Here is a 17,313-nt window from a genome sequence, read left to right on the forward strand (position 1 = left end):
CCCATAGTTTTAACCAGTACCTCGAATGGAAGGCATGGTATATTTGTTTTATATCCTGCATCAAAAATTTATTTTATAAAAAAATTTAAAAAAATAAAAATCAAATCAAAAGGGGGGGGGGTGGGTTTACAAAAAAACATACACAAAACATACACATAAAAAAAACACAAGGGGGGGGGGTTTAACCCCAACCCCCCCCCCCCCCGCCCTGCGTACGCGCCTGGTCTTGAGAGGTTCTGGTTAAAACTATGCGCAAGAGGTGACTCCAATAGTACTATTTGCTGAGGGGCGCAGCACCGAAGCAAATGGTACTTTTGGAGTCACCGAGGCCCATAGTTTTAACCAGTACCTCGAATGGAAGGCATGGTATATTTGTTTTATATCCTGCATCAAAAATTTATTTAAAAAACAAAACAAAAACAAAAATCAAATCAAAAGGGGGGGGGGGGTTACCAAAAAACATACACACAACTTACACATAAAAAAACTCAAGGGGGGGGGGGTAACCCCAAACCCCCCCCCCCCCCCCCCCCCCCTGCGTACGCGCCTGGTCTTGAGAGGTTCTGTTTAAAACTATGCGCAAGAGGTGACTCCAATAGTACTATTTGCTGAGGGGCGCAGCACCGAAGCAAATGGTACTTTTGGATTGACCGAGGCCCATAGTTTTAACCAATACCTCGAATGGAAGGCATGGTATATTTGTTTTATATCCTGCATCAAACATTTATTTTATTTAAACAAAAATTAAAAAAAATCAAATCAAAAGGGGGGGGGGGGTTTACAAAAAAACATACATAAAAGAACACAAGGGGGGGGGGAAACATTTGTTTTCAACTCCCAAATAGTACTCCTGAATAGTACTCTCATATATTACTTTCTAAAAATAGTTCAAATATTTCTGGTCATGTGACGAGCTCTCAACCAATCAAAAGCCAACAAATTTTTGATGCAGGATATAATAATGAATATTATAGCATCATTATCATCATCGTTATCATCATCGCCAATAGTGACGATACTATTAGTTTTTCATCATCGTTACTATAACTTGAAATAATTCAAACGTTTGGTTAATGTTCGATGTGTATATAATCCAATATATCCAATATTTTGAAGCACTGGACTCATTGAACGGAAACAAGGACATTTTTGGTTAAAGATAATTTTCACATAAATGTATGTAGAATGCTTAAAATTGTGGTTCTTAGCCCCGGTTCTTAGCTCATTACATTATGAATATCACAGTATTGTCCCGTTCGAAGGGTTCAATTGCTACTCCGCACGTATTAGTGTACATGTTCCACTCTCTGGGGAGTACATATAGCCTACATAATTATATTCCTGACAGGCACATTTAAAAAAGCGCACATGTGCTAATCCAATCCAATCCAATCCAAAATATATTTGATATAGCGCGTTTTCCTTGTGGTTACAAAGCGCTGCACACACCCGCTCCACAATGTTTGGGCAACTTATAATCAATTATGGACAAAGTGCACCCATGTGTCCCGGCGTCTGTTAGTGTCGAGCCCTGCCTAATCCAGTCAAATCAACGCTCGCATCGTTAGAAGTAATTGATCTTTATTTCATTCATCATAAACACATATAAAATACAAAACATAGTGTACAAGTTAAAGCTAAACATTTACAATAGAATACAACAACAAAATGTCATATGAATGTGGAGACAACTAGGAAAGCCAAAGGGGTTATTGGTGCTGCCACTGAAACATCCTACCGCGTACCCATTTCAATCCTGGGTGGGGAGAAACAATGAAAATAAAATGCCTTGCTTAGGGACATATAGGAAATGTCATTTCGGCTATTGAACTCACAACCTTCGCATCTCCAGCGAGTGTTTTTAAGCCCCCCCCCCCCCCTGTTACACCCACAAATGTAATAATGCCCACAAATGTAATAACGCCCACAAATGTAATAACACTTTACCCACAAATGTAACAACACCCACAAATGTAATAACACTTTACCCACAAATGTAATAATATCACCCACAAATGTAATAACCACTTTACCCACAAATGTAATAATTTTGAATCACCCACAAATGTAATAATGACTTTACCCACAAATGTAATAAATTTGAAGTGATATTTTGAATCACCCACAAATGTAATAATAACTTTACCCACAAATGTAATAAATTTGAAGTGATATTTTGTCGAATTTGTTCAAAACTAAAACCCTGTAATAAAGCATGGGTATAGCTAACTACCACCTAGCTTACTACCCCCGGACATCTACCCCCAGTCAACTACCCCCTCCCCGGTCATCTACCCCCGGACATCTTACCCCATCCAACTACCCCTCCCCCAGGACAACTAACTCCCCCTCCAACTACCCCCCCCCCCGGACATCTACCCCCAAGCAAATTAAGGTAGTTGGGGGTAGTTGCCCGGGGGTAGTTGGATGGGGTAGATGTCCGGGGGTAGTTTTCAGGGTGGGGGTAGTTGGCTGGGGGTAGTTGGAAGGGGATAGTTGGATTGGGGGGGGGGGGTAGATATCCGGGGGTATTTGACGGGGGGTAGATGTTTGGGGGTAGTTGCCCGGGGATAGATGTCCGGGGGGTACTTGACTTGGGGTAGATGTCCGGGGGGGGGGGTATTGTCCGGGGTAGATGTCCAGGGGTAGTTAGGGGGGGGGGGGGTTATCATTCTAGGGGGTAGTTAGCTGGGGGTAGTTGGCAGGGGGGTAGGTGTCCTAGATTCTCGATTAGAGATTATGTCTGACATTTCTTTCGGGGGAGTCCCCTCTCTCGTGGTTGTAGCTCCATGGTAATGAGCAGTGTCAGAACACTAAAGTTACAACAAATCACAGCAATAAACAAAACTGTGACGGAGACGTTCTTAATATTGAGCACTTAAATCAGGCAGATATATCAATTACTTCATTGAAGTACAATATCCAGAAAGACCAGAAGATATTGTAGAAATCAAAAGCATAGAACAATAAAAGCAAGTGGCAAGGACTGCTTCTTCTGTTACGAAAGTGTGTACTGACCAAAATCAGGTAGATCTAGGTTCATGTTATTTATATACAGTGATCTATGGGAGTTAGTGAATGTGTGCGTGAGTAGAACGTATTAACGTACAGCTATATTGTGACTTTGGACAGTGGGATGAATTTAGACTCTTAAGCCAAGCCAATAACCTAGATAGCCAGATTGTCTGAGCCAGACCGGGACCAGATCTAACAGTAACAGGCACTGGCAAGATCTAAATAGATAATCTTACATCTGGGACGGTTCGGTGCTTTTTTTTTGGGGGGGGGGGGGCGGCTGCCCCCACTTCCGGTTCCTGGAGCTGATGAGCTTGGCTGGATCTGGGCTAGGCTGGACATGGACTTGGCTGGACCTAGACTTCGGCTGGACCTGGGCTGGGCTGAACCTGGGCTTGATATGGCTTGATGGCTGCCCCGTGGTTGGAACTGACTGGACCTGGCCTTGGCTGGACTGGGTTCGACTGGACCTTGACTGGGCTTGACTGGACGTGGGCCGGGCTGGACCTGGCTTAGCTGGACATGGGATGGGCTGGACCTGGCTTGGCTGGACCTAATCTTGGCTGAACCTGGGCAAGCCTGGACTTGGCTTGGCTGGGCCTGGTGCTGGACCTTGTCATTGGCATTAATTTACATGTGTGTATGTGTGTGTGTGTGTGGGGGGGGGGTGCATGCGGGGGTGTACATGTGTGAGGGTGCGTGTGTGTGTGTGTGTGTGTGGGTGTGCGTGTGTGTGTGTGCGCGAGTGGGATCAGCTTAAAATGAATTAAGATTTGTTTTCTTCTCCACCGTGAGCCTGTAAAAAGGGTAACTCTATTTTGCGGCCTGGATAACTTATTTAGTATATTTTTCTTGAGTTGAGAATGTAAGCATGCAGACATCCACTGAGTGAGTAGTGTGGGTGTGTGTGGGGGGTGTGTGGGGGTGGGTGGGTGGGTGAGTGTCGTATCTTATATGTCCATAAATACGAAGGTAACACAGCTAGAAGTATACTCCATTTGGCTCGTTGCTAAGCTTACTTTATTCTGCCGGAGAGGGCAGTATTTCACTGTTTCGTACAGACAAGTTTCTGATGGATATACATAGCAAATATCACATTACTACACCTCTCCCTTCTTTGAGATAGAGTTTCCTATAATGTTGGAGAAGGTGCATTAAGGCTGTTGAGCGTGGGTTCCCATCCCATCCTCGTCGCCGAATGTCGTATCTTATATGTCCATAAATACGAAGGTAACACAGCTAGAAGTATACGCCATTTGGCTCGTTGCTAAGCTTACTTTATTCTGCCGGAGAGAGCAGTATTTCACTGTTTCGTACAGACAAGTTTCTGATGGATATACATATAGCAAATATCACATTACTACAGTGAGTATGTGTGTGGGTGGGTGAGTATGTTTGTGTGATGGAGGGGGGCAGGGATGGGGCAGGATTGTTCCAGTAAAATTACCTCCAGATTTTTTAAAGTTTTTTTTATACTTTATATAAGTGAATAACATTTACAATTGACATATTATGTTTAAGTACTTATACGTTTACTTTGTTGCTAAGTTATATATATATTGCAAATAAGATTGTGTTTAATTATGTTTATGTAAAAGCATCAATATTGAACTCGTTTATTTTATTCAATTGTATGTTATGGTTTGTATTACACATTTGGAGAAATAAGAATTGTTAAAAAAAAATATTAAAAAAAGTGTGTTTGAAAGCTTGAATGATTCATCCATGTTGGAAAATTATGATTTACATACTTTTAGCTGTATTTCGATCATAGTTCTTTTTATTATCCATTTTTTCCCCCTTTTTTCTCCAAAAATTGCATATGTTTTGAAAAAGTTACCAAACCATCTCACTTCATTTCACTTTTCCCAGCATGAGGATCGTCTTGTTTTGTGTCCTACTGAGTGTGGCAAGCATCGAGGGTCGTGGTGCAAGACAACCGTCGGCAATGAAGGATGATATATACGACATAATAGTCAAACTAGTTCAGGGAACATTCAGTGTACCATGTGCTGAAAGAACAAAGACTGAAAGATCTGCCATTGTTCATTACCATCGCTACAGAGAGCACTTCACCGTTGAAGGGGAGCCTCCAGTGTTATATCAAGATGGAAAGAAAGTCATTAAAAGTTCGGAACTATCCAGTGTAGTCAAAGAACACTTCCATGCCGTCAAGGGGGCGGGGGCAAGATGCTTGAATTACCGTCTGAAAAACTATTTCACAGGGTTGTCAGAAACGTCCATACATAAAGTACTTTCACATAGTCAATCATACGGTCGTCTTCATGTAAAGTTCACAAACAAAGCCCAAATTAGCCCAAACAGCTGACACGTTATCTGCTCAAAGGAGACGCGAAAGAGAGAATGAACAAAAAAGTAAAGGCAAGGTCCATCGAAAGCGTCATTTTCAAACATTCTATATATCTCTGGACAATAACGGCCGGATCAATCAGCTTGGAAACAAGTTTGATCTTGATATACATCATGATCCCAAAGGCGACGGCAATTGCCAGTTTGATGCTGTCTCAGGCCAATTACAAACCCTCGGTGTATTTAGGTCCCATGATACGCTAAGACAGGAAGTGGTGCACTATCTTGAAAACCACCCATACTTGGGTAATAGTCACACACAGTGGTATTCGTTTCTTATTGAACAGCGAATAAACTACCTAAGTCGTATGTCTGAAGACGGTACATACGGGGACCAGGTGACACTGCAAGCCGTTGCTTAAATGTGTAACCTCCAAATCCTCATCTTGTCAACGTTAAACGGGGGGACGACTTTGATCCGTCCGTATGGCACGAATGTTTTTTCTCCAACCATGCCATACATTATTTTAGGTCACTTTGCTGAAGGTCATGGAGATCACTACGTTTCACTGACACATGATCACAATCAAATACGTAATATCGTTGCAAATAGTATTCAGGTTGTTTATGGTGGTGACGTAAAAGACGGTAATGAACTAGAGGAATCTGAAAATGAAGCTGGTATTGATATTGACGATGAAGGGGTGTCATGTAATTACAGTGACAATGAAGTGAATAGTGAGCTTGTGAACTGTGGCTCGGATAATGACGACATGATACCTGATGAGTGCAGGAGTGATCGGGGTATGATAAGTGATCAAAATGACGAGTCATCGACGTGTGAACTTGACGAGGACGTGATAAATGATACATATGGCGAATCTGTGAGTGTTAACGGTGTTGAGGAAGAATTGATTGCCATGCCTGATACAAGTTTGGGTGAAAATAACGACGTTGTAACTGAAGAAAACGTTTGCGCTAACGGAAGTAATAAGCAAGTGATTGACAAAATAGGTGATAATATAATGGATGATGACCTAAAAGATGAAGTTGTATCCGATCAAGATAACATGTCTGCCTTCGATAAACTACCCTTCGAGATGGTGGTAAAGATAATTGAACACGCAATTACCATGGACGTTGTTTCAAGGCAGTTCTTACGTTGTGTAAACTGGCGGTTTAATGCGGCAGTCAACGAAGCTGCCCAATCGGTACAAGAACCCGAGATTTACATCAATCCTTTCATTCAGGAGATTTTGAAATTGCCAGAAGAATGCGTTATCAGTGTTAATAAACTTATCAGATGTGCTGGTAAAAGTAGCGGTCTTGCGCTGAAACTTCGGTCTTACTTTTGTGGAAGTACATGGTATTTCGCCTGGTTGATTTTAAAAAGAGTAGGAGCAATGAGACCAGGGTGGTTTGTAATCACACGTGTCTTTTGGAAAAGACCGTCCAAGAAGTAGTAACCACTGTTCTTTCCGTTTTGTAAACGTGTCAAACCATACCTGTGCACTTATCACAATCATACGAACACTAATCATATACACATAGAGCTGTTTATTGTCGTGTATTTTCACTGTATACCGACAGGTTAAGTACACGTTTCGTGATCACATTAATAAACAAGGTATTTTTGTGGGCATTTCAAATGTTCACTTATAAATTCAAGTGGGTGTATATCTCTCTAGATATGTGATATGGGTCTGTTACTCCTTTATATGATTATTTCTGTCTAAAATGTGTCAATGTGTATAATTTGGCTCCCAAGTGAACGGAATTAAAATTTATCTGTATTCTATTCGAACTTATAATAAAGATAATTATTTTTTCATTGCTTCCATAGTTGTAGAGTCATATCAAGTGAACACATCCCTGACCGACGAGCACAAAATACAATCATAAATACATGTACACACACACACACACACACACACGCATATACATATATATATATATATATGTATAATATCTATATGTGTATGTGTGTAAAAAATATATTTATATATACATACATATTTACATATATTTATATATATTTAAATCTTGTACATGTACGTGTTATATTGAGATTGAGATTGTAATTATGTAGACCATGGGTGAGAAAAAGACAGCACTTAAATATGTACCGGAAACTGAATATGTCACTTTTGAAAAGTGACAGTTTTGTTTTCAATGTGCTCACTCATGCATGACTCTAAATGTCATCCTTATTTTCACAATTAAGTTAGTCAATTAGCGTACAATCTTGTCATGTTATTTTCGTAAGTTCCATTTCGTTATAAAGTTACACTATTTCGATTAGGATAAACTTTAGTTTTTGCTGTGTTTAGAAGATCTTCATTGAAAAAGATCGCACAACCAAAAACAAACTAACAATTATGCATTAAACGGGTTAATCCTCACGTAGTATATTACAGACCAATCATGTGTGATTTTTTGTCTACACTATAAGTGTATAAACCGTTGTAAAGAAAATGTATGTGTAATATGAGTGAACTATATATCATAAAATATGTTATCTCAGTGTTAAAGCAAATATCTGGAAACTACATGCCTCTATTGCTTTTTAAAATCACTAACATATTCATTTATTTATAATCCTTATACAAGTGTATGTTTTTTTTTGCATTTATGTCTTTAATCAGATTTCTGTTTAAGGTTGAAAAATGGCTCAAAAGTGACAAACGCCAAACTCTTCAACAGAGATCAGGTAAAGGTTGTTAATATTCTTTATCTCATTGTATAATTAAAATAATTATTTCCTTTTGATCAGTCATACTTCATTTCAACTCCGTCTACTCTTAAAGCATCTGAAAAGTATTACTGAAAAACTTTTGGAGTTGTACGTGTTAAGTAGTTTTATATGGACGAATACTAAGTTACAGAAAGCCAGGTACATTTAGTATTTCGGCATCTTGTTCTCTTGTTTTTCCTAGCTTAGAAGAATTGTCACGTGTTAGGTTGTTTGCGTTTTTTATATCAAGTTTAGTTGATGTTATCAGGTTCAATATTGCCCAAATTATAACCATGTTTGCTTGTAAAGGACATGTGAGTTACTCCACCTTTTTATACGTAATAATTATTTTGGTTCTGTTACCGTCTGTATATTAATGAAACAACCTCTTCATTCGTTTGGAATAAAATACTTTCTATCTTACAAAATCGATGTATCCATCATTGCATTACTATAAAACCATAACCTCTGCAATTTACTCACATTGATTGAGAGAGTATATAGATATTTTATCAGTCAAAGGGTTCTGCAATCGTTCATTCAAAACATGCAAATATGTTTCGCGCCATCTCGTTATACAGCTATTTATGATTTGTTATATGAAAGTATGCGTTGTTATTTGCATGTTCACCGATTATCATTTCAGACTTGTTCTTGTTTATATAGCTGCTTGAGTGTTTCAGAAGTAGGGAAAACTGTAATATAAATGTGTTATGTTTGTATTTGCCTTTGAATAAATTTCGTTCTCATGAATTCACACCCATATGGAAACGTTGTATCATCCGCTCAATCTGACTTGCGTGCATAGAACAAATAAGCATTTTTCCATGAAAAAGTGAAGTTTTCTAAAATGTGCGTTTCTTTCCAGCATTGGGGCGCCCGGAAGTCACTCGGGTAACATTTCATAAAGTATAATATAAAAAGACCATATGCAAATTTTCTGTACTTTTGTCGGAAAAAATACATTTATCCAGCACAATGTCGTCTCTTTTTGCGTTGGAGAAGAGCAAATAGCGAGTTTCAATCACACTTTGGCCGCTCTCGCAAGCTCTCACTCGTTTCACTGTGGTCAAGAGACTTTGGGGCAAGCGGTTAATGAAAATACTAATCGTTAGCTTTCTTCTGGTATCAAACTTATTTTGATTGATTGTATAATTTTGTCGGAATAAAGGGAAAAAAAGGCTCGACTAATAACTTATCAGCGTCTGAATTGACATTTTGACCTTGAATTCCCTGATGCAAGCGCACTAATGACGTCATCTTCGCTAAATCGGTGTCTTTTATCGTAAAATGCGACACTTTCACAATGTTTATACATATTTTTTTAATTATTAGTAAGATATAACATATTTTTTCTGATATCACTGAAGTTTTGAGTTTTGTTTAATGAGTAATTTTAAAATAAGACCCATTTTACTGTTTTAATTTACTGGATCGTACCATTAAAGACGCAGGGTAGAAAGATGCATTTTCCAACCGCGCCAAATTTAATTAACGTTCTGACATTCTGTTAAATGGGTTCGTGTTGTTAAGAATCCACTGCTTTCTGCTCCAACAAACGTCCACATGCGGAGTCGTTTATCAACAAAATTATTCAAATTTATGGATGCTTCCTAACTTCCCAGGTGTTTTTGTTGCTGTTGAAGCATTTCATTCACCTACTATCATGCTTTGTACTCCAATCGCCAGAACGCAAATTTCATTTTGGTTTTATAGTTTCATCGTATTCAAATTTATGAATGCTTCCTCCCCAGGTGTTTGTGGTGTTTATGCATTTCATTCACCTGTTATTATTCTTTGTACTCCAATTGTTAGAATACAAAATGCATTTAGGTTTTATATATAAACTATAGTTCCATGCAATAATAAGTCAATAAAAGTGTATGTTCTGCACAATAAAAACAATGTGTGTCCCTTTTGTACAATGTAATGTGTCCCCTCATTTTGTAATAGTTAATTTACCCATTCACATAATGGAACTACCTGCCCGATGAAGCCAGTGGCCTATGATCCCTGAGCACTCAACACCGTGTGGGAGTCAGTTCGTGATCAAATTCTTTTATGAGACAAATACAAGCAAACGTTTCCATATGTGTACCGCGTACCAATTGGTAGTCTTCATTATAAGTAATTGATACGTTCATCACATGAAGAAAGATAATTCATTCACGCACTCATGAAAATATAACATCGCAATCCAACGTTTCAATGTCACTAATAGCGTACATATATATATATATATATAAATATATGTTACATATCGTGAACATATTTCATAATCACATGCATAAAAAAATCAGCGTCAATATTTAGATACATTTAAGGTCACTTATTCAATTACTTTTTTTTCTACGAACATTGAATTCCACGGTATTTGTGGGCGTTAGAATATTTACATGATTAAGAAATCGTCGACGGTCAACGAACCATCGAATCGGTCCCTCCTCTGTGTGTTATATATTTGGACCATTTTGACTGATTCGTCAGTTCGTGTGAACGCCGACCAATCATTTATTTGTGACGTGTTGTATCCACATATGTAATAATTTAATTTATTTTTAAATGAAAAAAAAGAGGAATAAGATGGTGGGTCTTAGTTTCGAAGATTTGTTTAAATTTCTATTTCCTTTGAAATAACCAGATCTGGAGGAAAGACTACGCTCTATACCCATGTTAATCCACAGGAATGAGATGGTGAGGTCTTAGTTTGAAGGCTTTTTTTTTTAAATAACCGAGTCTGAAGTAAAGACTACGTTCTAATCCCATGCTTTATTACCGGGTCTTAATTTGGAAGATGGAGGGGTCTTAGTTTAAAAGTTTGTTTTGTTGTTTTGTTTTGTTTTATTTTTTGTTTGTTTTTTAACTTTTGAAAAACCGGGTCTGGAGGAAAGACTACACTCAATACTTATGTTCTTCCACAGGAATAAGATGATGGGGTCTTAGTTTTGGTGATTTTTAAAAAGTTTTGAAATAACCGGGTCTGGAAGAAAAACTACGCTCTAAACCCATGCTTTATTACCGGGTCTTAGTTTGGAAGATGGTGGGGTCTTAGTTTTGAAGATTTTTTAAATTTTTTGAAATAACCGGGTCTGGAGCAAAGACTGCGCGCTATACCCATGCTTTATTACAGGGTTTTAGTTTTAAATTCGACAAAATATCCCTTCAAATTTATTACATTTGTGGGTAAAGTCATTATTACATTTGTGGGTGATTCAAAATTATTACATTTGTGGGTAAAGTGGTTATTACATTTGTGGGTGAAATTATTACATTTGTGGGTAAAGTGTTATTACATTTGTGGGTGTTGTTACATTTGTGGGTAAAGTGTTATAACATTTGTGGGCGTTATTACATTTGTGGGCATTATTGCATTTGTGGGTGTTACACCCCCCCCCCCCTCCCCCAAAAAACCCCATTAAGGCCCCTTTTTCTTCTTCCAAAAATAGCCGCCCGGCACATTTTCCAAGACGTCCGGCCGAGCTTCTTTTCATGATGGCCGCCAGCTTTTATGTTACATTTTTTCCCCGAAAAAATATCCTTTTAGCAGTATATATGTTTTTCGTTTTTTAATTAAAAAAATAAATAAAATAAAAAAAACAGGCGGCGTCAAAAAGGAAGCTGATGGCGCGGGGACGCTTTACATAATTCTTTTAAATATTTCGCCTGACCAGTCCCCTTTCCTCGTTTCATCATATTTTCACATTTCATGTTCATCTTAGGTGCTAAAATTCTGGCTGCGATCCCGGAGATGAAAGAAGAGGATCTCAGCGAAGAGTATCTTAAATCGATCTGCGCTGGTGCACATGCCCTTGGCCGTTAGACTCGGTACGTATTTTTGAACAATAATAACATGAAACAATATGATAGTAGTGCAGATGTTCAACCAATGATTGTCCCACTATGAACATTACGGACAAAGAGAGCGGACAAAATATACAGTTCCTCAGGTAGACAAAAGAACATCCCTTCACTGCTATTATGTAAAAAGATGAATGCATGTGACACCTGTTCTACACATTTTTACATAATAGCAGTGAAGGGATGTTCCTTTGTCTACCTGAGGAACTGTATATTTTGTCCGCTTTCATTGTCAGTCATGTTCATAGTGTCCACTCACAGTATGGAGCTGCTTGATAATCATCAAATTTTGAAATTAGACTCAATCACCTTTTTAAAACCTTTTTAAAACTTTTTTAATGTAGGGGAGGGAGAGGGTGGTGGCAAGGGAACGAATCAAAACAATGAATAAAGACGAGTAAACGATCCACCGCTTATAAACCTTTTACATGTATTTTGCTTTAACAATTTAAATACCTGTCAAGTCTCAAGTAAGCAATGTTTAAGAATACAATATTGTGGGCTTATACAAGACTGTGAACATGATCATACTTAAGTTCTTACTCTGACATTAAAAAAGATACTTCTCTCAATTTAGATGTTCCAGCAGTATCAATTGATCAATAGTGATAAATATGGAGTCATTAAGATTTTTTTCTTCTAATAAGAACAAAAATAAACATGTATAGGTCTATATGCTTCTTTCTTCTCACTGTGCCCCTCTCCCTTTCCCATTCTTTCTCTGGTATCCCTTTCTCCCCCTCTCTCTTTATCTTTTTACCCCTTTCTCTCACTCCCCCTTTCTTCGTCTTCATTTCTCCTACTCTCTCTTCCCTTGTTTATGTCTCCCTTTCTTCCCCTCTCTCTCCTCTTTTCTCTGTCTCCCTTTCTCCTCCGTTCTCCCGTCTTTCTCTGATTCCCTTTTCTCTACATTTTCCTCAATATGTTTCAAACAAATGATATTGCCTTTTTTAATTTCTCACAAAGGAAGGGACCGTGACAAAACTTCCGGGACACTTGATGTCGATTCTTTCTCAAGACACAATGAAATAAAAGCAAGAAATTGTCATCTTCCATCGTGTTTTTGCAACTTCCCTATAATTAGAATCTTCTTTATCACTCATGTGTTGTTTAAATCGTTAAACCTTGTTAATCCTCTAAAATGAATTAATGGTGAGTGGTTTTCATTAATAACATATATTTTCTGATTCTCCCATGTTTTTATTCATTATACATCTTTCAAATATATGTATAGGGTTAACTGTACACCAACCATAATATCTGGCATAATACTTCATCTTTTCATCATAAGATTCAAATAAAAAAAATGTTCTCTCTGTTTTGCTTCTTTTTCCTAAAGAAAAGTACTAACAAAAAAACATTGTAAGCATGGTATAAGGGGAATACCTAATAGTATTAGTAATGATGCTGATAATAAAATCACATGAACTTGCAAAACAAACCTAGCATGTTTATTTGGGTTATTTTGTTATGTGCTATAAAATCAATAGTGTATGATTATGTTGGCATACAGGGAAAATACGAAAAACAACACTTCGATGAGAAAAAGTGAGAGAGGCAAAAATCAAACAAAGTGAAAAGGTTGAATAGAAGAATAAAGATAGAGAGAGAGAGAAGAGAGGGGCATGGAAGAGCAGGGAGAAGAGCGCGAAAGAAAGAGAAAGTGTGTGTGAGAGAGAGAGAGAGGAAGTGAGGTAAGGAAAGCGGAAAAAAGAGAAAGAGAAGTGATAACAGAATAGACTACTAAAGACAGAAAGGGAAAGAATGAAAGAGAGAGAGAGAGAGAGAGAGAGAGCGAGAAATGCAGTGACAGGGGAGAAGCAATAAATATGCAATTGAGGAGCGTTTACGATGGAGAGAAGAGAGAGGGGAGCAGAGAGGAAAAGGATGAAATTAATTTGAGCCCTGGTGTGTGCGTGCGTGTGTGTGTGTGTGAGGCACAATGTGTGAGGCACACACATTTCTCAGGTTTTGTGTATAAAAGTATCTGCAAAATGAGACTACAATACGCTCTGTACTGCATGACTCAGCAAGAAACTGATAGGTCTAGGCTCTGCTCAAGGCTTTAAGAATTGTGGGTTTGTGGTAAAGTGTTATATCAGAGTATATGCTTGCAAACTATGGAGGAGCAGAGGAGCACCTAGGCCCCTAGAGTCTAAGGGGTCTGATCCCAAAATATTTGAAATACTGACGCCATTTTTGTTGTTGTAATGGCATACTGAAATCCACAGCTACAATCTAAAAAATATTGGGCAAAAAATTGACCAATTTTTACCCAACATGAGGGCGATTATGTGTCCATTAGGATTTTGCATGATTTACCCAGTGTTGGATAAAAAGAAAATACCCAAACTTTAACCAGCAAAAATTTACCACATGAGAAATTCACCCAATTCTCACACTAATGTGTAGCATATTAGACTCTAGTTGGGCAATTCAGTTGGATAAAATATTATAATATTATAAATAAAAAGGACATAAGTGCCGCGGCGGGAATCGAACCGCGGACCCTGTGAACCACAGTCCTGTGTCACATCCACTCGACCACGACAACTCTAATATAAGAATATAACTATATTGTTGAATGATATTTGTCCGACTTACGTTTGCCCAGTAACATCTGCCCAACTTATTTTGAACAATTAATTGGGTAAATATACATGTAGTAAAAACCGGGTTGGGAAAAAATAGCCCAAATGTTGGACAAAAATGGCCCAACTTTAATTTACCCAATAACATTACCTAATTATTTCATCGGCACCTACATGGTTGGTAGGAAATAACCCAATTGTTGGACGACATTTGCCCAACATCGATTTGCCCTGTCACACCTACTCAACCTATTTTTACCTTTCATGAGGTAATAATATAGCAAATGGTTGGAAGAAAATAACCCAATTATTGGACAAAATTTGCCCAACTTTGATTTGCCCAGTAAAATCTGCCCAACTTTTTTTGACAGTGTATAATGGACAAAATACATGTATCTGGACCTACAAATGGGAGGGCCAAGATAATGCACAATATTTCATTTCCTTAACCCTAATCACACATCATGGATATCCAGACTACACATTCAACAACATGTTGTCTTGAAAACTTGTATTCAAATAGGTAAATGGATATTTTTGTGCCTTGTGTTCTAGTGGTGATAACCATTTTAAAGTAAGCATAATTATGGTTGAATATAAGGGGTGGCAATTTGGCCAAATTTAACTACATAAAAGAAGCTAGATGACGTTTATTCAAATAATACCTTGTTAAAACCTGTATAGCATTGGGACATCAGCATGATATAAACCCCTCATAAAAGTTTGGAAACTCAATGATCCTCACTTTGTTTAGTATCAATAGAAAGTGGGCTAATTCATTTTGTAAATGATGTCATATTGTAGCCATGGAATAGCAGTACATTAGAATAAGGGGGCAGTATCAAAAGGAATAGTTGCAAAATACACTGGTTAGTAGTGGAATTGTATGCAAAGAACTTTCCTTTCTTTGATATAAGATCATTTTAGCGGTATGTAGCCATATACTGGTCAACCACATTTTTTTGATGTAGTATCAAGCAAACCTGAGTTAAATTAAAAATACTTTCTTCATATCAAAGCGAGTTTAAAATGCGTCTGTTAGTTTTTGTAATTACTGCTCATAGAACTGTATTTAGGATGTTTCCCTCTTTTTTATAACAAAAAATACATATAAATTAGATAAATAAAGTAACACCAAAGCATTTGTAATATAAGCCCACAGCTGTTTTCTTTTTCTAAAAAAAAAAGTGTAAAAACTACTTACTGCTGCACACTTACATTTAACAAGCACACATTTTTATACCCGACAATTACAAGTTTGTTTCTTTTAAATGCCCTGATGTAACGCTGACTTCAAGTATAACTATGATTTCTATTTAAAAAGAAAAACAAATAAGGAATTTTTGAAAATAACAAAAATATTGAAGCGCCACCAAAAATTGGTGTGGGCTTGGACGAGAAATACGTAATTTGTTATACTTGGCCTTATTACAATCAGAGGTTTTGAGGCCGCATTTCAAATTATAAGATTACTGTCTAAAATATTCAGGAAAATTTACCCAACATTCACCAACCAACTTTCTTGTGTGTAATTCTCAACAATGGCCTCAAACTGAAGTTGGAATAATATTACAATAACAATTAATTAAAAAAAAAAGGGCATATAGTTCTGTTTAAAATAGGTTTATATTTCTTCATATAAATTATCTTTCAATGTATTTTGATTTTTATTATGTATTCAGAACTGCATAAATAAATGAAATGATATATAAAAACTATTAAAAACACAATACATTCCATGACCTACAAATTAAAGCTGTCTTTTTCTTATGAAACTTACAATGAACAATATAAAGCTAGGCTATAACCAACATAAATAAGTATTAAAAGGACCCATTGTAGTATTCTATTAAATAATGGATTGCTTTGATAAAATCCGAGTGCGGAAAAGTTTGAAACCCCACCCGAGTCTACCCGTTTGTGAAGCCGGATATATTCTCAAAGTCGCACGCATAGGCATTGATCGTTTTTAATTGGCCAAGTTGGAGGAAAGATCTTATGCGGGTTGTTTGTTGATGGATGGCTGGCGCCGCTGTAAAGGGAGGCCCGGACGGGAGGTCTTTCGCACGCATAGGCATTCATCATTTTGTCTGGCCAAGTCGGAGGAAAGATCGTATGCAGGTTGTTTGATGGTGGATGACTGGCGCCGCTGTTAATGGAGAACTTAAACAAAAATAATAGTCATTATTTTGTCGAGGTTATAAGTGTATACATTATTAATTTGATATTTTAATCTAACCGATGCCCCTCTTACTTTGACAAGTGCCCCTTTTTCTTTTTAATCAATGTCCCTTTTGCCTTCTTATAAGTGCCCCTCTTCAGGTGTAAGATGTGCCCCTTTTTACCTCTGAAAAGTGTATATTCTACTTTAACACGCGCCCATCTTCTTTTCCAATTACTGACCCTTTCTCTTCGATAAGTACCCTTTTCTTTTTGTAAAAAGTGTCCCTTCCCCTTTCTTATAAATGTCGTCTTTTCAACTCCGATAAGTACCCCGATCCAGATCTGATAAGTTCTCCCCTTTACTTTGACAAATGCTCCTTTTCATTTGTAATAAGTGCATTTTACCATCAAAGAACTGCCCCTTTCCACTACTGATGAGTGCCTCTTTTAGGTATGAGAAATGTCCTATTCCCTTCTGATAGTGCCCATTTTCCCTTTTTAATAACTGCCCCTTTCCCCTTCTAATAAATGCCACTTTTCACATCTGATTAGTTTTCCTTATTACTTTTGATGTGTTTGGCCATTGATGTGAGTGCCCATCATTTGTCTTACCTACATTTCCCGCTTACAAATTGTGCCCTT

This window comes from Strongylocentrotus purpuratus, unplaced genomic scaffold (assembly GCF_000002235.5).
Source record: "Strongylocentrotus purpuratus isolate Spur 01 unplaced genomic scaffold, Spur_5.0 spur5_scaffold_12, whole genome shotgun sequence".
Taxonomy (NCBI): Eukaryota; Metazoa; Echinodermata; class Echinoidea; order Camarodonta; family Strongylocentrotidae; genus Strongylocentrotus; species Strongylocentrotus purpuratus.